At 40.0% G+C, this 15,249-nt stretch overlaps 1 protein-coding gene across 1 annotated transcript in view; it reads right to left on the bottom strand.

The window, feature by feature from the left end:
- The window catches only part of ndst3 (N-deacetylase and N-sulfotransferase 3), an 873,812-nt gene that overhangs the window by 576,877 nt on the left and 281,686 nt on the right, over window positions 1–15,249 (bottom strand). Inside the window, exon 4 of the mRNA XM_033023461.1 lies at window positions 9,719–9,812. The gene's annotated coding sequence lies outside the window, so the exon portion shown is untranslated. The remainder of the gene's footprint in view (window positions 1–9,718; window positions 9,813–15,249) is intronic.

Raw genomic sequence — 15,249 nt, 5'->3', positions numbered from 1 at the left:
TCGTTTAGTGATACAGCATAGAAACATGCCCTTCAACCCACCAAGTCCATGCTGAACAGCAATCACCCATTCACACATTAACGCATACTATCCCAGTTTATTATCCACTCCCTACACACCAGGGGCGATTCACAGAGGGCCTATCAACCTACAAACCCACACTTTTTTGGGATGTGGAAGGAAACCGCAGCACCGGGAGGAAACTCATACAGTTACAGGGAGAACGTGCATACAGCACACAGACAGCACTCGGGGTCAGGATGGAGCCCGGGGCTCTGGTGCTGTGAGACATCAGCAGTACCAGCTGTGCCACAGTGCTGTCCAGTCTCCATTTACGAAGGGCTGCAAGGAAAAACCTGGGAACTATAGACCAACGAGCCTAACATCTGTGGTAGGCATGTTTATGGAAAGCATTCTGAGGCTTAAAGTAAGATATATATGTATTTGGACAGACATGGGCTTTGTAACAATGTTCATTTATTACGAATGCCAAGGTAAACATATTCTCCCACAAATCTGATTGAGTTACAGGGTAAGGTACAGAAGGATATCTTGAAACAATGTGTAGATAATCCATGAAGGGATGAGGCCATAGCAGACTTTATATTGGAGAATGACCCAGGCTGGATGATCAAAATTTCACTGGGGGAACATTTTGGGAAAAATGTCCACAATTCCATAAGTTTTAACATGCTTATGGACAAGATAGGACTGATACCAGAGATGATTGGTTAACGTATGAGCAGTGTTTGATGAATTGAGGCATGTATTCGCTGGAGTTTAGAAGGGCGAGGGGGATCTCATGGAAATCGACTGAATAATGGAAGGTCTAGATAGTGTGGATGTGGAGAAGATATTTCCGGTCGTGACCAGAGGGCACAGCCTTCGAATAAAGGTCGTACCTTTAGAAAGGAGCTGAGGAGGAATTTCTTTCACCAGTGGGTGGTGAATCTATGGAATTCATTGCCAGGCTAAGTCATTACGTATTTTTAAATCAGAGATTGAAAGGTTCTTGATAAGTAAGGATGCCAAAGATTACAGGGAGAAGACAAGTGAATGGAGTTGAGAGGGAAAATACATCAGCCATGACCAAATGGCAGAGCAGACTCAATGGACCAAATGGCCTAATTCTGCTCCTATGTGTTATGGTCTAATACCAAGAAATGTTATTTGTATATGTGGAGCAAGGTGGTAGGTAGGGGAATGATGGGTTTAAAGGAGGGAATATGGGCATGGAGGCAGAGGAAGTGAGGTTCTTAATGAGTAGTTTTCACATATTCACCAAGGAGGAGGACATGGATGATCGTGAGATCAGAAGGGGGCATGTCAATATTAATAAGGGGGTGTTAGGATTTGGGTGTCTTGAAAAATATTAAAGTGGATAAGTCTTCAGCACCTGATATAACCATATAACCATATAACAATTACAGCACGGAAACAGGCCATCTCGGCCCTACAAGTCCGTGCCGAACAACCTTTTTCCCTTAGTCCCACCTGCCAGCACTCATACCATAACCCTCCATTCCCTTCTCATCCATATGCCTATCCAATTTATTTTTAAATGATACCAACGAACCTGCCTCCACCACTTCCACTGGAAGCTCATTCCACACCGCTACCAATCTCTGATGGGAAGCAAGTGAGGAGATTACTGGGATCTTAACAGAGATCTTTGTATCCTCTTTAGCCACGGGTGAGTTGCCAGAAGACCGTAAAATAGTCAATACTGTTCCTTTGTTTAAGAAGGGCAACATGGACAAATCATGAAAATATTAGCCAATGAGTGGAGAGAATTCTTAGCAACAGGATTTGTTTGCATTTGGAAAAACATGCACTTATTGGGAATAGTCAGTGTAGCTTTGTGCAGGGGAAGTCCTGTCTCAAAAAATTTGTTAGAGTTTTTGATGAAGTGACAAAGATGATTGACGAGAGAAAGGCAATGGACTTCAGTATAGCATTTGATACTGATGATCCCATGTGCCTTATTGTTCGGAATCAGCCTTGTAAAGGGCAGATTTCGAAGGTTAAATCATAAGCTATCGTAAGTAATCCAAAATTAGCTTTGCTTAGGAAGGTGGTAGAGGGGTGTTTCATTGACAGATATTCTATGGCAAGTGCCTTTCTGTATGGATCTGGGCTGGGTCCTCCTGTTTGTATTAAATATTAATGATTTGAATAAGAATATAGGTGGTCTAATTTGTACAACTACGAATGACATGGAAATTGGTGAAGTTATGGATGGCGAGGGAGGTTGTCAAAGATGATGGCAATGGAGTTCATTTGGAAATTTGAGCGGAGAAGTGAATGCTTAGTTTTAATCCAGACAAGTCTGAGGTGATGCTTTATGAGAGGCCAACGTTTTTTCCATATTCTTTTGTTTATTACTTTGCCTCCTCTGTCTGATCCCATGATGGCATGTCTTCTCGCTATTTGTCCACCACAAAGCAAGTTTCTCATTTGGAACCCAAAATAACTATTGAAAGTATTTTTGACTCAACGATTATCATGAATTTTAAGTAGTTTAGATCCATGATGACTAAGTGACCTAAAATGAAACAAATAGAGACTTGATGATCTGAATGTAGGGAGAATAAATCTATCTAGTTGAGTAGTCTAAAGCTAATGGTCTCGGTTCAAGGGTCTGTCATTCGTGACCAGGCTGTGGAAAAGATCCTTCACACAAGAGATTGCGAATGTTTGTAATTTAGTATTCAGGAAACCTGTGGATTTTGCCACTGAGCATTTTCTTGGATATAAAGGAAATGAGAGTTTGCAGGAAGATTAAGCTGAGAAAGATAAACGTGATCTATCTGCTTTCTTATCAGAGGGAAAGCCATTGTTGGATTGTGAATAAGTACAATTTAGATGAGATAGCCTGGCTACCACAAGGGTGGAAGTATGTTGCAAGAGAAGGTGATCTACGATCAGCAAATTGGTACTATCCTGCAAACATTCTGTAGCCGGCTAGGAATAAGTTGAATACACTGAAAGCATATTTTTCTTTCACAGCATGATGGATGTCTCAGGAGTTTAGATTTTAAAGCCTGCTGATCAACCTGTGAGCCCCACATGAGCTCTTTGAGGTTCCCTAATGCCAGATTGTTGTGGAACATTTGAGCCTCTTGGAGGTAGGATTTGTGGGAATTCCAACATCAGAGGATGTTTCAACAGTCTTGGTCATCCCAAATTGTAAGGGGTCAAACATGCTCCTGCCTTCACCAAGCTGCACAGGAAATGTTTGAGGATAACAGCTGCTGAGTAAAAACATTTCAAATATGTTTGACACTCGTTATAATGGTGAGAAATTTTAGATCCTGCACCATAGTTCAGATTAGTTTAGTTGCCATTCCTAACTTGCTCATGTGAAACAAATCTTTTGTTGAATTGTACAAAATTATGAGGGATAAGGATAAAGTGAACACTTAGTCCTTTCATCACCTCCCCCCCTCCCCCCCCCCCTCCACACACACACACACACAATGTGTCAACGAGAGTAGAATTTGTCAGTTCCCTTAATTTTCTTCATTATCCAACATAATTTTGTCTATAAAAACAATAGGTTAAGCCTTCTAATTTATTTTAAATTTGACATGTACTTTATGTCTAACATGGATAAGTATGGGGTCACTTTCATGGAATTATGTACCTACGCCTCAATGTCTCTGTTCTACAACACTGTCAAGGGCCCAGCCATTTAATGCTTAAGTTCTGCATTGGTTTATCATTCCAAAATAGAATATCTCACATTTATCTGAATTAAACTCCATCTGCCATTCTTCAGCACATTAGCACAGTTGATCAAGACCCCATTGTAATCACAGATAACCTTTCCTGCTGTCCACTGTAGCAGCAATTTTATTTGTCATCACAATCTTATTAATCATACCACCTACACTCACATCCAATTCATTAACATAAATAATGGAGAACAAAGGACACACAACCAATACCTGTGGCACACTACTTGTTACAGGCCTTGAGTTTGAAAAGCAACACTCTGCACTACCTTCTGTTTCCTACCCAAAGCTAATTTTGTATCCATTAAATAGCTTGACTTGATCCCATGTGATTTAACTTTACAGACTGGCCTCCCATGTGATGCCTGGTCAAATGTCTTGTTTTTGCATGCGCAAAGGCCATGCAAAAGTCAATTCAGCCAACGTCTTCTACATTGCCCTCAACAACCTTCTTGGTCACCTCTTCATAAATAACACGGTCAAATTGGTGAAACACTATTTTCCAGTCACAAAGCCCATTTGTTTCTATGGTGGTCACGATGGACATGTCAAAACTTCACACTTATTAACAGATTATTCCACCTCAAAGCCAGTGATGTAAGCTGAACCTCTTCTCCTTGCAAATTATATAGTGATGTATTCTGCAATCACTACCAAATCTGGGTGGTCAAATCCTATATACATTCTGAATCCTGTACATGTAGTTCCCTGAAAGCCCTTACTTACAAATTTATGACATAATATTATTTGGAAAATATTTATAATAATTTTTTTAAACAAATTAACCTTCCCCAACTTGATACCAAAGCTTCAGAGGTGAATCTGTGAGGTGAATCAAGTGATTTGGAGTTAGCTGGTGCAATCAGCCTGATAAGCTGTTTGCTGCTGAGGCAAAGGCAATATTCTTGATGGGAATTAGTAGTGTGAACTGCAATCCCAGTTGTTTTGCAGGTTTGTATGAGATGAGCTTGCTGGCTGCTGTAGAGTTCCAGGCAGTCTTTCTTGGGATCAACTGGGATATCTGCCCGGTGTTTGGGATCTGGTAGCATAGATTTGCCGATTTCTGCGACCATCTTCCTCTGGGTGCGAATGGACCAATTCCGGATGCCTGCTTTCCCCCATCAAAACCCAAACCCCATCACGCATTATTTTATATCTCACGTGAAATACCACCGGTAAATAATGACAAGAGTTGCAGATGCTGGAATCTGGAGAATTAAAAAAAACTGCTGGAAGAAGTCAGTAAGTCAAGCAGCATCTTTGGAGGCAAAGGGATGGTTGATATTTCAGGTTGAGATGCCTGATAAGTCAGTATAGCAGAATCTTGTCTCTAATCATTGTGGAAGTGCATGTGGGTGAAAAACCAGCAGCTACTTTTAAAGAATTTACACACAAGAACCTTCCACCCCTCTGAGTTTGACTATCTCTGACCTCAATGAACCACCTAAACGGATGATACTGGTTGTGACCTTATGGATGCTTTTGTAGAAAGAAAAACACTTAGAAGTTTGCTCAATATGTTGGGGAAGGTTTAAACTAATTTGACTGGAGAATGAAACATAGTACATGTGCAGTTTAGAGAGCAGTGCATATAAATTTTGAAGGAAATCAAGGTCAATCCAGGAAGCTAAGTGCACGAAAGATAAGGCACATGGAAGGAATGCAAGGCTAAATTATATCTGCTGTAATGCAAGGAGTCTGACTATTAAGGCACATGAACAGAGCGTTGATTAACATGTAGGAATGCAACACTATTGCTGTCTAGAAGACGTGGCTGAAAGAAGAGCAGGACCGACAAATCATTAATTCATGGCATGGAAGCTTCATGCCTAATGGTGGGCAGATGGGAAAGAGGTGGGATTGCAATCTTTGATTTAAGGATTTATTACCGCAGTAATGAGGAAGGATATCCTAGGATCCTCAAATATGGCCCTAAGGGGAAGAGAATTGAACCCAAGAGAAACGATCGTTTTAGTGGAGGTTTATTACAGTCTTTTAACAACAAGCAACCAATAGAGGAGCAGATTAGTAGATCAAACACAGATGCAAGAGTAATAGGGTTACTGCAGTAGGGGATTTCAGCTTTCTTTGAATTACCTGGGGTCTCTTTAGCTTGAAAAGGTAAACAATGTGGAATTTATAAAGTGGGCCAAGAGAGCTTTTTAATACTGTATGTGGATAGTCCCATTGGCAAAGCGGTGTTACTGGTCCTGATTTTAGGGAATGTGGATGCTAGGTAGCTGAAATGTTCAAGGCAGAGCAGTTTGAAGATAGTGACTGTAACAGTAAGTTTCAAGATCATTTCTGGACTGACCTGCTCCCTTTCTCTAACTAAGGTTCTGAATTTGATGGGAAAGCAGATTTAAATATTGACAGACAGGACCTGGGAAAACTGGACAGGGAGCAGTTACTTGCTGGTAGGTCAACAAAAGGGAATCTTTCATAAGTGGCATAATGAGAGTTCAAAGTTAATATTTTCCCATTAAGGTGAAAGGTAAGCATTGCAAATCCAGGAAATCCTGGATGTAAAATGACATCGAGAGCTGGGTAAAAAAAGTAAGCATCAGGCAGGAATAGACAGTAATAAGAGACAGCCCATCAGGAGGCTAACATAAGAGGCAGCCCTTCAGGAGGCTAAAATAGCTAGTAGGATAGTTAAAAAATAAATCAGAAGGCCAATCAATGACAATATGTCACTGCTAGAGGAGCAGTGGAAAATCCAAAAATGTTCTATATATACTAAAAGCAAGAGGTTAACCAACGAAAATGTGGGGCCTCTGAGGGACCAAGGGGGACAATTTGTGTTTGGTGCTAAAGGATGTGGGTGAGGTCCAAACTGGATATTTTGCACATTTATTCAGAAGTGCATTGTAGTTGGAAATTTCAGGGAGGGGGACGGTGACATTCGGGAACCTGTGGGAGGCCAAATGGACTGTTTATATGCTGTGCATCTCTGTGACTCGGACATTAAATCTCAGAAACCACAAAGATTAAATTTCTTCACACAATATGCAAAAAACACCACCACGTGAGAGAATATCTAGACCTTGATATTTATACTGTACATCTTTAACATCTAAACTGCTAGCTTGCCAATGAAATATTTCTGGTCTGGACATTGTTCTGCAGAAAGCCAACCTGGCAGTCACAAAAAGGTCACATGCACAACAATGAGATAAATGATGGGATCACCTACTTTGCATGCATCAGATAATGCCATGAGATCTTTAGCATTCACCAGAGTGAGGAAATAGGAATTAGTTACCTTCTTATCCAAAATTTCACCTTCAACAAAGTAGCATTCTGTCAGTATTGCACTGACATGCCAACCTAAACATCATTTAAAATCATCAATGCTACCAGTGTCAAGACTGATACTTGAATAGATTTTGCTTTTTTTTAAATTATGCGATTTCAGGTGCTAATCTGGTACAATCATGACGAGACACAGTTTGAGCTATTCACAGACCAGAACACAAACTTTAATGCTATTATTTCACAGCAGCAGTTACTGCAGCAAACCATTTTACAACAATTAATTCAATAAAAGGTCTTACTGGTTGGAGTTTAGGCTGGTGCACATTTGTTTCAGGGCTCAGTTTGTTGCTATGACCTTGCTTGAGCAGTCAGCGAGATGTCTTGTCAGTAGCGTGGCTGCTACTCCAATCTGGGAATCAAATCTATGTCAAAACAGTCTGCATCTTTGACTGAAACCAGGAAACATTTCATTTCCTGGCCTGACCTGTCATTTCACAACTGTATTTGAGATGTTATAGTCAGATCTGTTATGACTTTGTTACAAGAGGTAAAAAACATTGTGGCCTAGCAAGTGATTTCTGCCACAACAAACTGGCCACCAGAATGTCTCTGCATGTGAATGTCTAGGTCTGAAGCACGCACATAATTGGTTTTCATCCTGAAAAAGGTTATTGAACATCATCAGATGTCTCCAATCAGTTCCCTGGTGAATCATGAGCCGCTATGTTGATGGCAGGAACTCCAAATGAGGATCTGGGTTTTGTTGGGTGAGGTACAAGGAGCAAGTGATCAAGGGAGGGTAAAGGTCAAGGGAGGATAAGAACGTATGAATTGTAGCATAACACAGAGCTGAAACTTAGACATCTCTTCTTTAGTAGTAAATGGTCTTTTCCAATTTTTGTTCCTCTTCTATTTTAAACACTTTACCGGTTACAAAAAAAATATTTTCAATCAAGAGCATAGGCACGGATTTCAACCAATAATTACTGCTATGGGAATAAATCCCCTGTCATAGATTACTTCCTGCAGAATGGAAACATAGCTCAATAATTGTACCGAGGCAATAACAACAGAAAATGAGAACAGGAAATTCTTTTGGCACACAGGAGATAGGGCATACATGTAGTATCTAGGTTTTCCAAACTAATTGTAAGTGATTTCAATCAACAAATAAATGAGATATTTCAGCTAATAAAAACAGAAAATGCTGACTTTATATGCACGTCAGACTGCATCTATGGGACAAGAAAAAGAGTTAACATTTCAGATGAAAGACCCTTCATCAGAACCTTATATTTCAGTTTGATGAGGAGTATCATGGTGCCAACAAGGTTGATTACTCTACACAATTTCACTGCATGAAAGGATTCTAGTTTTAATTCCTCTTTTCTGTGAAGTTGGTGATTTTCTGAAAGGGCAGTGGGAGAGAAAGCCTGAAACCTACATTGACATGCCAAAGGAGGAGGTTCACCCTAGTCCTTGAGCTAAATCTCCTATTGGTACCTACCCTGCCTGGTATATCGGACTGTATCAAGTTGCGGCCACGGTGGCTCAGTGGCAGAGTTGCTGCCTGACAGCGCCTGCATCACCGGAGACCCGGGTTCGATCCCGACTAGTGCTGTCTGTACGGAATTTATAAGTTCTCCCCGTGACCGCGTGGCTTTTCTCCGAGATCTTTGGTTTCCTCCCAAGTCCAAAGATCTACAGGTATGTAGGTTAATTGGCTTGGTGTATGTGTAAATTGTCCCTAGTGTGTGTAGGATAGTGTTAATGCGCGGGACTTGCTGGTCAGTGCGGACTCGGTCCAAAGGGCCTGCATTCCCGCTGTATCTCTAAACTATGCTAAACTAAAGGTTACTGTGGGCATTAAGGTGACGATCTTTCATAAACAATTCAGCAGAAGCCCTTTCAAAACTCTGAAGTTGGATGTTTGTCACATAGTTTATATACAAAACCCTTACTGAACAAGAATAGCTGAAAGATATTATCTGGAAGTTTGCCAAGAGAAAATGCATCCCAGGATTCTCTACAGTGTAAAGAATTATCTCCAGCAATAGCCTAATTGCATTCATGGCAACTGAGTCTCAGCTCTCAGCCATTTATCTCTGGAATTAGGTAGGATGTTGCTGCCAAACTCTTCACATCAAGGAAACAGAATTATCTTTTTTTGATAGATTTCTGGCAAAAAAAATAAAATTCTGCAGGTTAGAAAGGAGATAGAAAAAACAATGTTCCCATTGATCATTGGTTATCCTTTCTGGGAAATGTCTCAGCTAACCTTGGATGTGATGTTTCACATGGTCACGATATTTGCTGACATAGGCTACCTAAATTCAGTAGACTGTAAGTCAGTAAGGATTTCTGCATGAATTCAGCACCTTAGTAGGAGCATGGAGGAGAAGATTGATAGTTAAAAAGTCACAATGGCTCGCTTGTCAGATGAACATGTATATCATACAAAGTTCAGAACAAATTTTCCAGTACAAATGAAGTTATTTTAATTTGGCTCATGGTGTAAAATGAGTCACATTAGAATGGCTGTCAGTTAAAACCTCTCTTGATTTGTGAATTCATGACATTAACCATTTTATACTATAGCCTAGCCAAAGTACTTAATACAAGAATATATCATTGAAATTAAAAAGTGCTTGATTGTCAAAGCCCAAGAAATAAGCAACCTTAACAATGTAATGACATGCAGCGTAGATATTAATTCAACTTACCATTAATGAAGATTCTCTTCACTATAGAAAATAAACAGGCTTCAAACCAATGCAAAAGGCATTCTCCTTGACTTGTCCGTCACAAATATCTAACCTAGGAAAGATAAAGATTAATTAATGCACATTACTTCTCTAAAACGTGGCTTGAATCAGTTACCTGGTAACTGATTTATAGAAGGAAGAGCAGTGGCCAGGAGAAAACAAATGCTCAACTTTACAAAGCAAAATCTTTACCTGATCAGGTAAATACTACCATCTTTCAATGCCTTCTGCATTCTTCAGTTGTTTTATTCTTACAGTAATTATTTTTGGTAAAGATAGCACTGTGAATATATATTTTTTATGCATCAGTTTCTGAGACAGTCGAGGGGATATTAATGTCAAAACAAGGAACTGAAGTTGCACCAAGACACAAAATGTCAGAGTATCTCAGCAGATCAGGTGGCATCCCTGGAGAACATGGATGGGTGAGGTTACCGACGGGACATTAATGATATGTATTACATCAAAAGCCACAGTTTTGTTGCTAGGATTCACTAAAGAAAATTATTTTTCATTTCAGTTGTTTAATTGAACTGGCAATGTAAACATGTTCCTCTAACAACATAGGGGTAATTAAGAAATTAGGGTTTTACTTTCTTAAACCCTAATATCTATAAAGATCACACTTAACCAATATATTATTTTATTTCAATATTTCTATTAATTAAAAATATATATTTTGTTTAAAACAGTGGATCGCTTTAATGCATTTGGGATGAATGAATGATAGTTACTTAGCTCAATACCATCATGTCGCTATAGTTACTAATACAATATTTTGAGTGATTTTGTCATACCATCACCTTAGGACCACCAGAATAATAACATCAGATACAGTCATTGCTCAGAAATACATAACATGACAATTCTGTATAACTATTTAATTTTAAACAATAACATATACTGATGATTGTAGCTTAGTGATGCCCCTCACTAAGTGCTGCCAAACCCCTTCCCTCCTTCCCGATATGTATCCACAAAATGCTGGAGTAACAGTTGATCAGCCAGCACCTCTGGAGAACATATATAGGTGACATTTCGGGTCTGGACCCGTCCTCAGCCTGCCAGATTAGAGGATGATACAGGTGAAGGAGTTTTTGCGATAGACAGATAGTGGACAAAGGCTGGAGATTACAGGCAGAAGGTGAGAGACAAAAAGATTGAAGAGTTGCATATTATGAAGCCAGAAGGATGAATGTATCTGGAAGATGAGGGGTTGGGCTTCGACTCCATTCTAGTGCAATGAGCCCTAGTTTTTTTTAAATGGAGCCTTCTCAACTATCTTTGGAAAACCAAATTCGCTTTTATTAATCTTTGATTGATAAATACAGCATAGAAACAGGCCCTTCTGCCCACTGAGTCCATACGACTATCGATTAACTGTTCAAATTGTGTTATCCTACATTTGCATCCACTCCCTGCACACTGGGGGCTACCTACAGACACTAATTAACCTAGAAGCCTGCAAATATTGCAGATGTGGGAAGAAATCCATGCGATCACAGGGAGAACATGTAAACATCACTCATTCAGTTCTCAAGATCAAGATCAAACATGGGTACCTGGTACTGTGAGGTAGCAGCTCTACCTCATCTACTGCATCCAGGGTTTCCAACGTAGCCTCCTGTACGTCGGTGAGACTAAGTGTAAACTTGGTGGCCGTTTCACCAAACACTTGCCTACTGAATCTCCAGATTGCTGGCCATTATAAACTCCTCTTCTCATTCCCATACTAACCTTTTAGCCCTGGGCCTCCTCCATTGCCAGAGTGAGGTCACAGGCAAACTGGAGGAACAGCACCTCATATTCTACTTGGGTATCTTACAACACAACAATGTGAAACATAATTGGAATCAAAATCCTCCTTACACCACCACTACCTGCAGGGTGAGTTAGATTTAGCTCTTAAGGCTAACGGAATCAAGTGATATGGGGAGAAAGCAGGAACGGGGTACTGATTTTGGATGATCAGTCATAATCATATTGAATGGCGGCGATGGCTCGAAGGGCCGAATGGCCTACTTCTGCACCTATTTTCTATGTTTCTATGAATAGTGAATTTTCCAATTTTAGGTAACTACCAAAACAGCACCCCTCCCCATCCCTTCTCTGTGCTCCACCAGGACCCAAAACTTATTTCCCCCCTCCTCTCTTTACCTACATTCCTTCCTCTGGCTTCGACTCTTCAATCCTTTTGTCTTACACATTCTGTCTTTTCATCTCTGGCTTTTGTCCAACTACCTGCCTATCAAAATGCTCCTCACCTGTATCTACCTATCATTTGCCAGGCTTCTGTCTCTCCTCTCTTCCAGCTTTCTCCTCCTCCTCCTCCCTCCCCCCACCCCCCCACTACAATCAGCCAGAAGGTCCCCCGAGCCGAAACATTAGCTATCCATGAGAAGCTGCCTGATCCACTGAGTTTCTCCAGCACTTTGTGTCCTTTCTGTAAACCACCATCTGCAGTTTGTTTCTAGTTCTACCATCTTGCCGGCTGAATCCTCAAATGATTCCAAAGGGTTTATCAAACTCAATTTCCATTTTGGAAATACATGGTAATTGTACTTAGCCATTTTATTATTTTCTAAGTATTTTGTTATCATGTCCCTCATAACTTTTTCTGAGCCATTGGGCCCATCAATTTCAGTGTTTATTATATTAATTTCTCTTAATCAACTTTTTATACGTACAAATCACTCTACTTTGTTCATTCTGATTAGACCCTTAATTTCCTGTTATTTCCAAACCATCATGAAAAACAAAAACAACGTGTTTCTCAGATACAACCACCACAACCTATTTCCCATTACCATTCTCTCTGTCAGTAAGAGACAGAAGTTTGGTTTTCATATCTGTTTCTGCATACCAGTTTATAGATTTTACAATCTGTTGTTGTTATATTTCTTCAGATCCTACTTCCTTCCAAAACCATGTTTTTTGATACATGAAAACAAGATGAAGTCACAGCTTATGTGTCAACTTCCACATTTCATGCAGTGATGGCACCGGGGACATAGTGCACATACATCATATGAAATAGGTTTTAGATTGCTGCTACTACTCTCCCACAGTCAGGAGCAGCAAAATACCAATTAACATGCCACGTTGTCTTTTTCTCCAACACTGGGCAATCTCATTGAATGAAACAAATGCAAATTATTAATATATAAGTTTCATAATGCAATGATTGATTTACAAATTATGTGCACTCATCACACTGAATGCCGTAAACTGATAATCCAATTCTTAATTTATCTTGAGGAGGAAGTAAGGTGGGTGACTGCTAAGGTGGGTCAAAGCCAGATAGGAATGTTGAGGGTCCCATGTCCAATGTGTTTGTTCAAATAGATGCCCTGCAACTTCAAGCACCAAATGTGGTGGCTGATAATGCTTGTACATTTTGTATTATTCCAAGACCTGTCTAAATCCCTCACAAATGTTTCTCCTTGCCTCATAGTTTCCCATCATGGTTAAGGATCTGCGTGAGTGCAGTTTGTTGGGCAGCACTGTACTCCCTCAATTGTTGCCCATTTTAGAATAAAAGCAGCTGTTGATTCTGCAATTGCACCCCACTCTGCATGCATGACATCTATCATTCGTGCACTTGGTGGATTACACCAAATAAGAACTTTTGTTTTACAGAGGCTTATGTGTGATACTGGTGGCAGTCAAATGCAGAAACCATTATTTGTCGTCCATGGTTGTGTAAATGCCAAGAGGTGTGTTAATGAATCATTTTGTTAAACTTCTATGGTTGCATGGTAGCAAGCATATTGACTGGTTGCATCACAGCCTGGTTCAGCAACTTGAATGCCCAGGAATGAAGGAGATTACTAAAAGTGGTGACTGCCCAGTCCATCACAGACCTCACACCATCAAAGGGATCTATAGGAGCCGCAGTCCCAAAAAGGTAGCCGGCGTCATCAGAGAACCACACCACCCTGGCCATGCTCTCATTTCGCTCCTGCCATACACAAGGTAGTATAGAAGTCTAAAAACTGTGACTCTAGGTTCAGGTGCAGCTTCTTTCCAACAGCCATCAGGCTATTGAATACTATGATCTGCAACTAAACGTGGAACTACCTTGACTGCACATGGGACTTGGGGCTTTGTTTTGATATTTGCACTATATTGTTTGTTTTTATTATACTCAACATCGTTTTGCTGTTTATTATGGTGTCTACTGAGCACTAGGTTTAAATATCTGGTTTAGAGTCTGAAGTCAATATAGTCTTAAAGTCAATATAGGTTTAAAGTCTGAGGAGGGTCTCGACCCGAAACATCACCCATTCCTTTCCTTCAGATATGCTGCCTGTCCCACTGAGTTACTCCAGGATTTTGTGTCTATCTTAGGTTTAAATATCTGTTGTACTGCTGCAAGAAATAATTTCATTGTTCCTTTTCAGGACATATGGCATTAAAACACTCTTGACCCTTTTGACAGAGTGCTTGAAGCTTGCCAATCTGCACAAATATTGTTCGAAGCAATGTACAACCCAGTGGTGAAAGATGGACGTGGTTAGGCAAATGCAAACTGTCCAGAAGTCAGTAGATTCTTCCTCTGCACAGCTGCACTTAGATTACAGCTGGTTATTGTTAAGGAACATTGTAAATGAATGTTTTTTTAAACCAAATATAGAAAATGTCCACGAAGTGAACAAACATAGTCCTTGTCTTTTAAAAAAAACATTTGCCAAAGTGAACCAATAATTCCATTCCCAGCTGTTTTTACAGCAAGATTTTTTTCCTGAGCTGTGCACTTTCCCATGAGACCTCCTCAAATGGTGCATTTGATTTTGCTGCTATGACACCAACGTACAAGGAATGGATAACATTGGTGAGTGAGATCAATCAACTGGATTTAAGGTTTATTAATTGAGCTAGCATCAATAGTTATTTTGTGGGAGAGTTCCATATCCCTGCCATTTCATGTATGAGGAAGCACTTCCTATCCCCTCTCCTGAATGTTTTGTCCCATTGTCATAGTTGTACGTCAGAGAAACATGGTCTCTTCAGCCCACCATATTTATACAATCTTATAATTCACAACATGTATGAAATTTACTTTTTATCTACTCTATCTGTTACCATTAATCAAAATAGATGGGTTTTGAATCAAGGGTAATGTACAGTATATTACACTGTAAATGGATCGATTGTAATCACGTATTATCTTTCTGCTAACTGGTTAGCATGCAACAAAAGCTTTTCACTGTACCTCGGCACACACGAGAATAAACTAAACTAAATAGATTAATATTTTGAATCCTTTTGAATAATGTGTACTAATGAAGGTGAAACAAAGGATTAGTGAGACATACAGCGCGGAAACAGGCTTTTTCTCACCGGACTTGAAGCACATTTGAATACTAAACCCTATACAGATTAAGTTTGTTTTCCTCAGAAGCCCAACAATTCTCTGCAAATTCTACCATCCACCTGCACACTGGGGACAATTAACAGTGGACAAATAATCCACCAACAGCATGTCC

The sequence above is a fragment of the Amblyraja radiata genome, chromosome 1 (assembly GCF_010909765.2).
Source record: "Amblyraja radiata isolate CabotCenter1 chromosome 1, sAmbRad1.1.pri, whole genome shotgun sequence".
Lineage (NCBI taxonomy): Eukaryota > Metazoa > Chordata > Chondrichthyes > Rajiformes > Rajidae > Amblyraja > Amblyraja radiata.
Note: the sequence above shows the minus strand (reverse complement) of the source record. Positions and strands in the feature narration are given on the sequence as shown.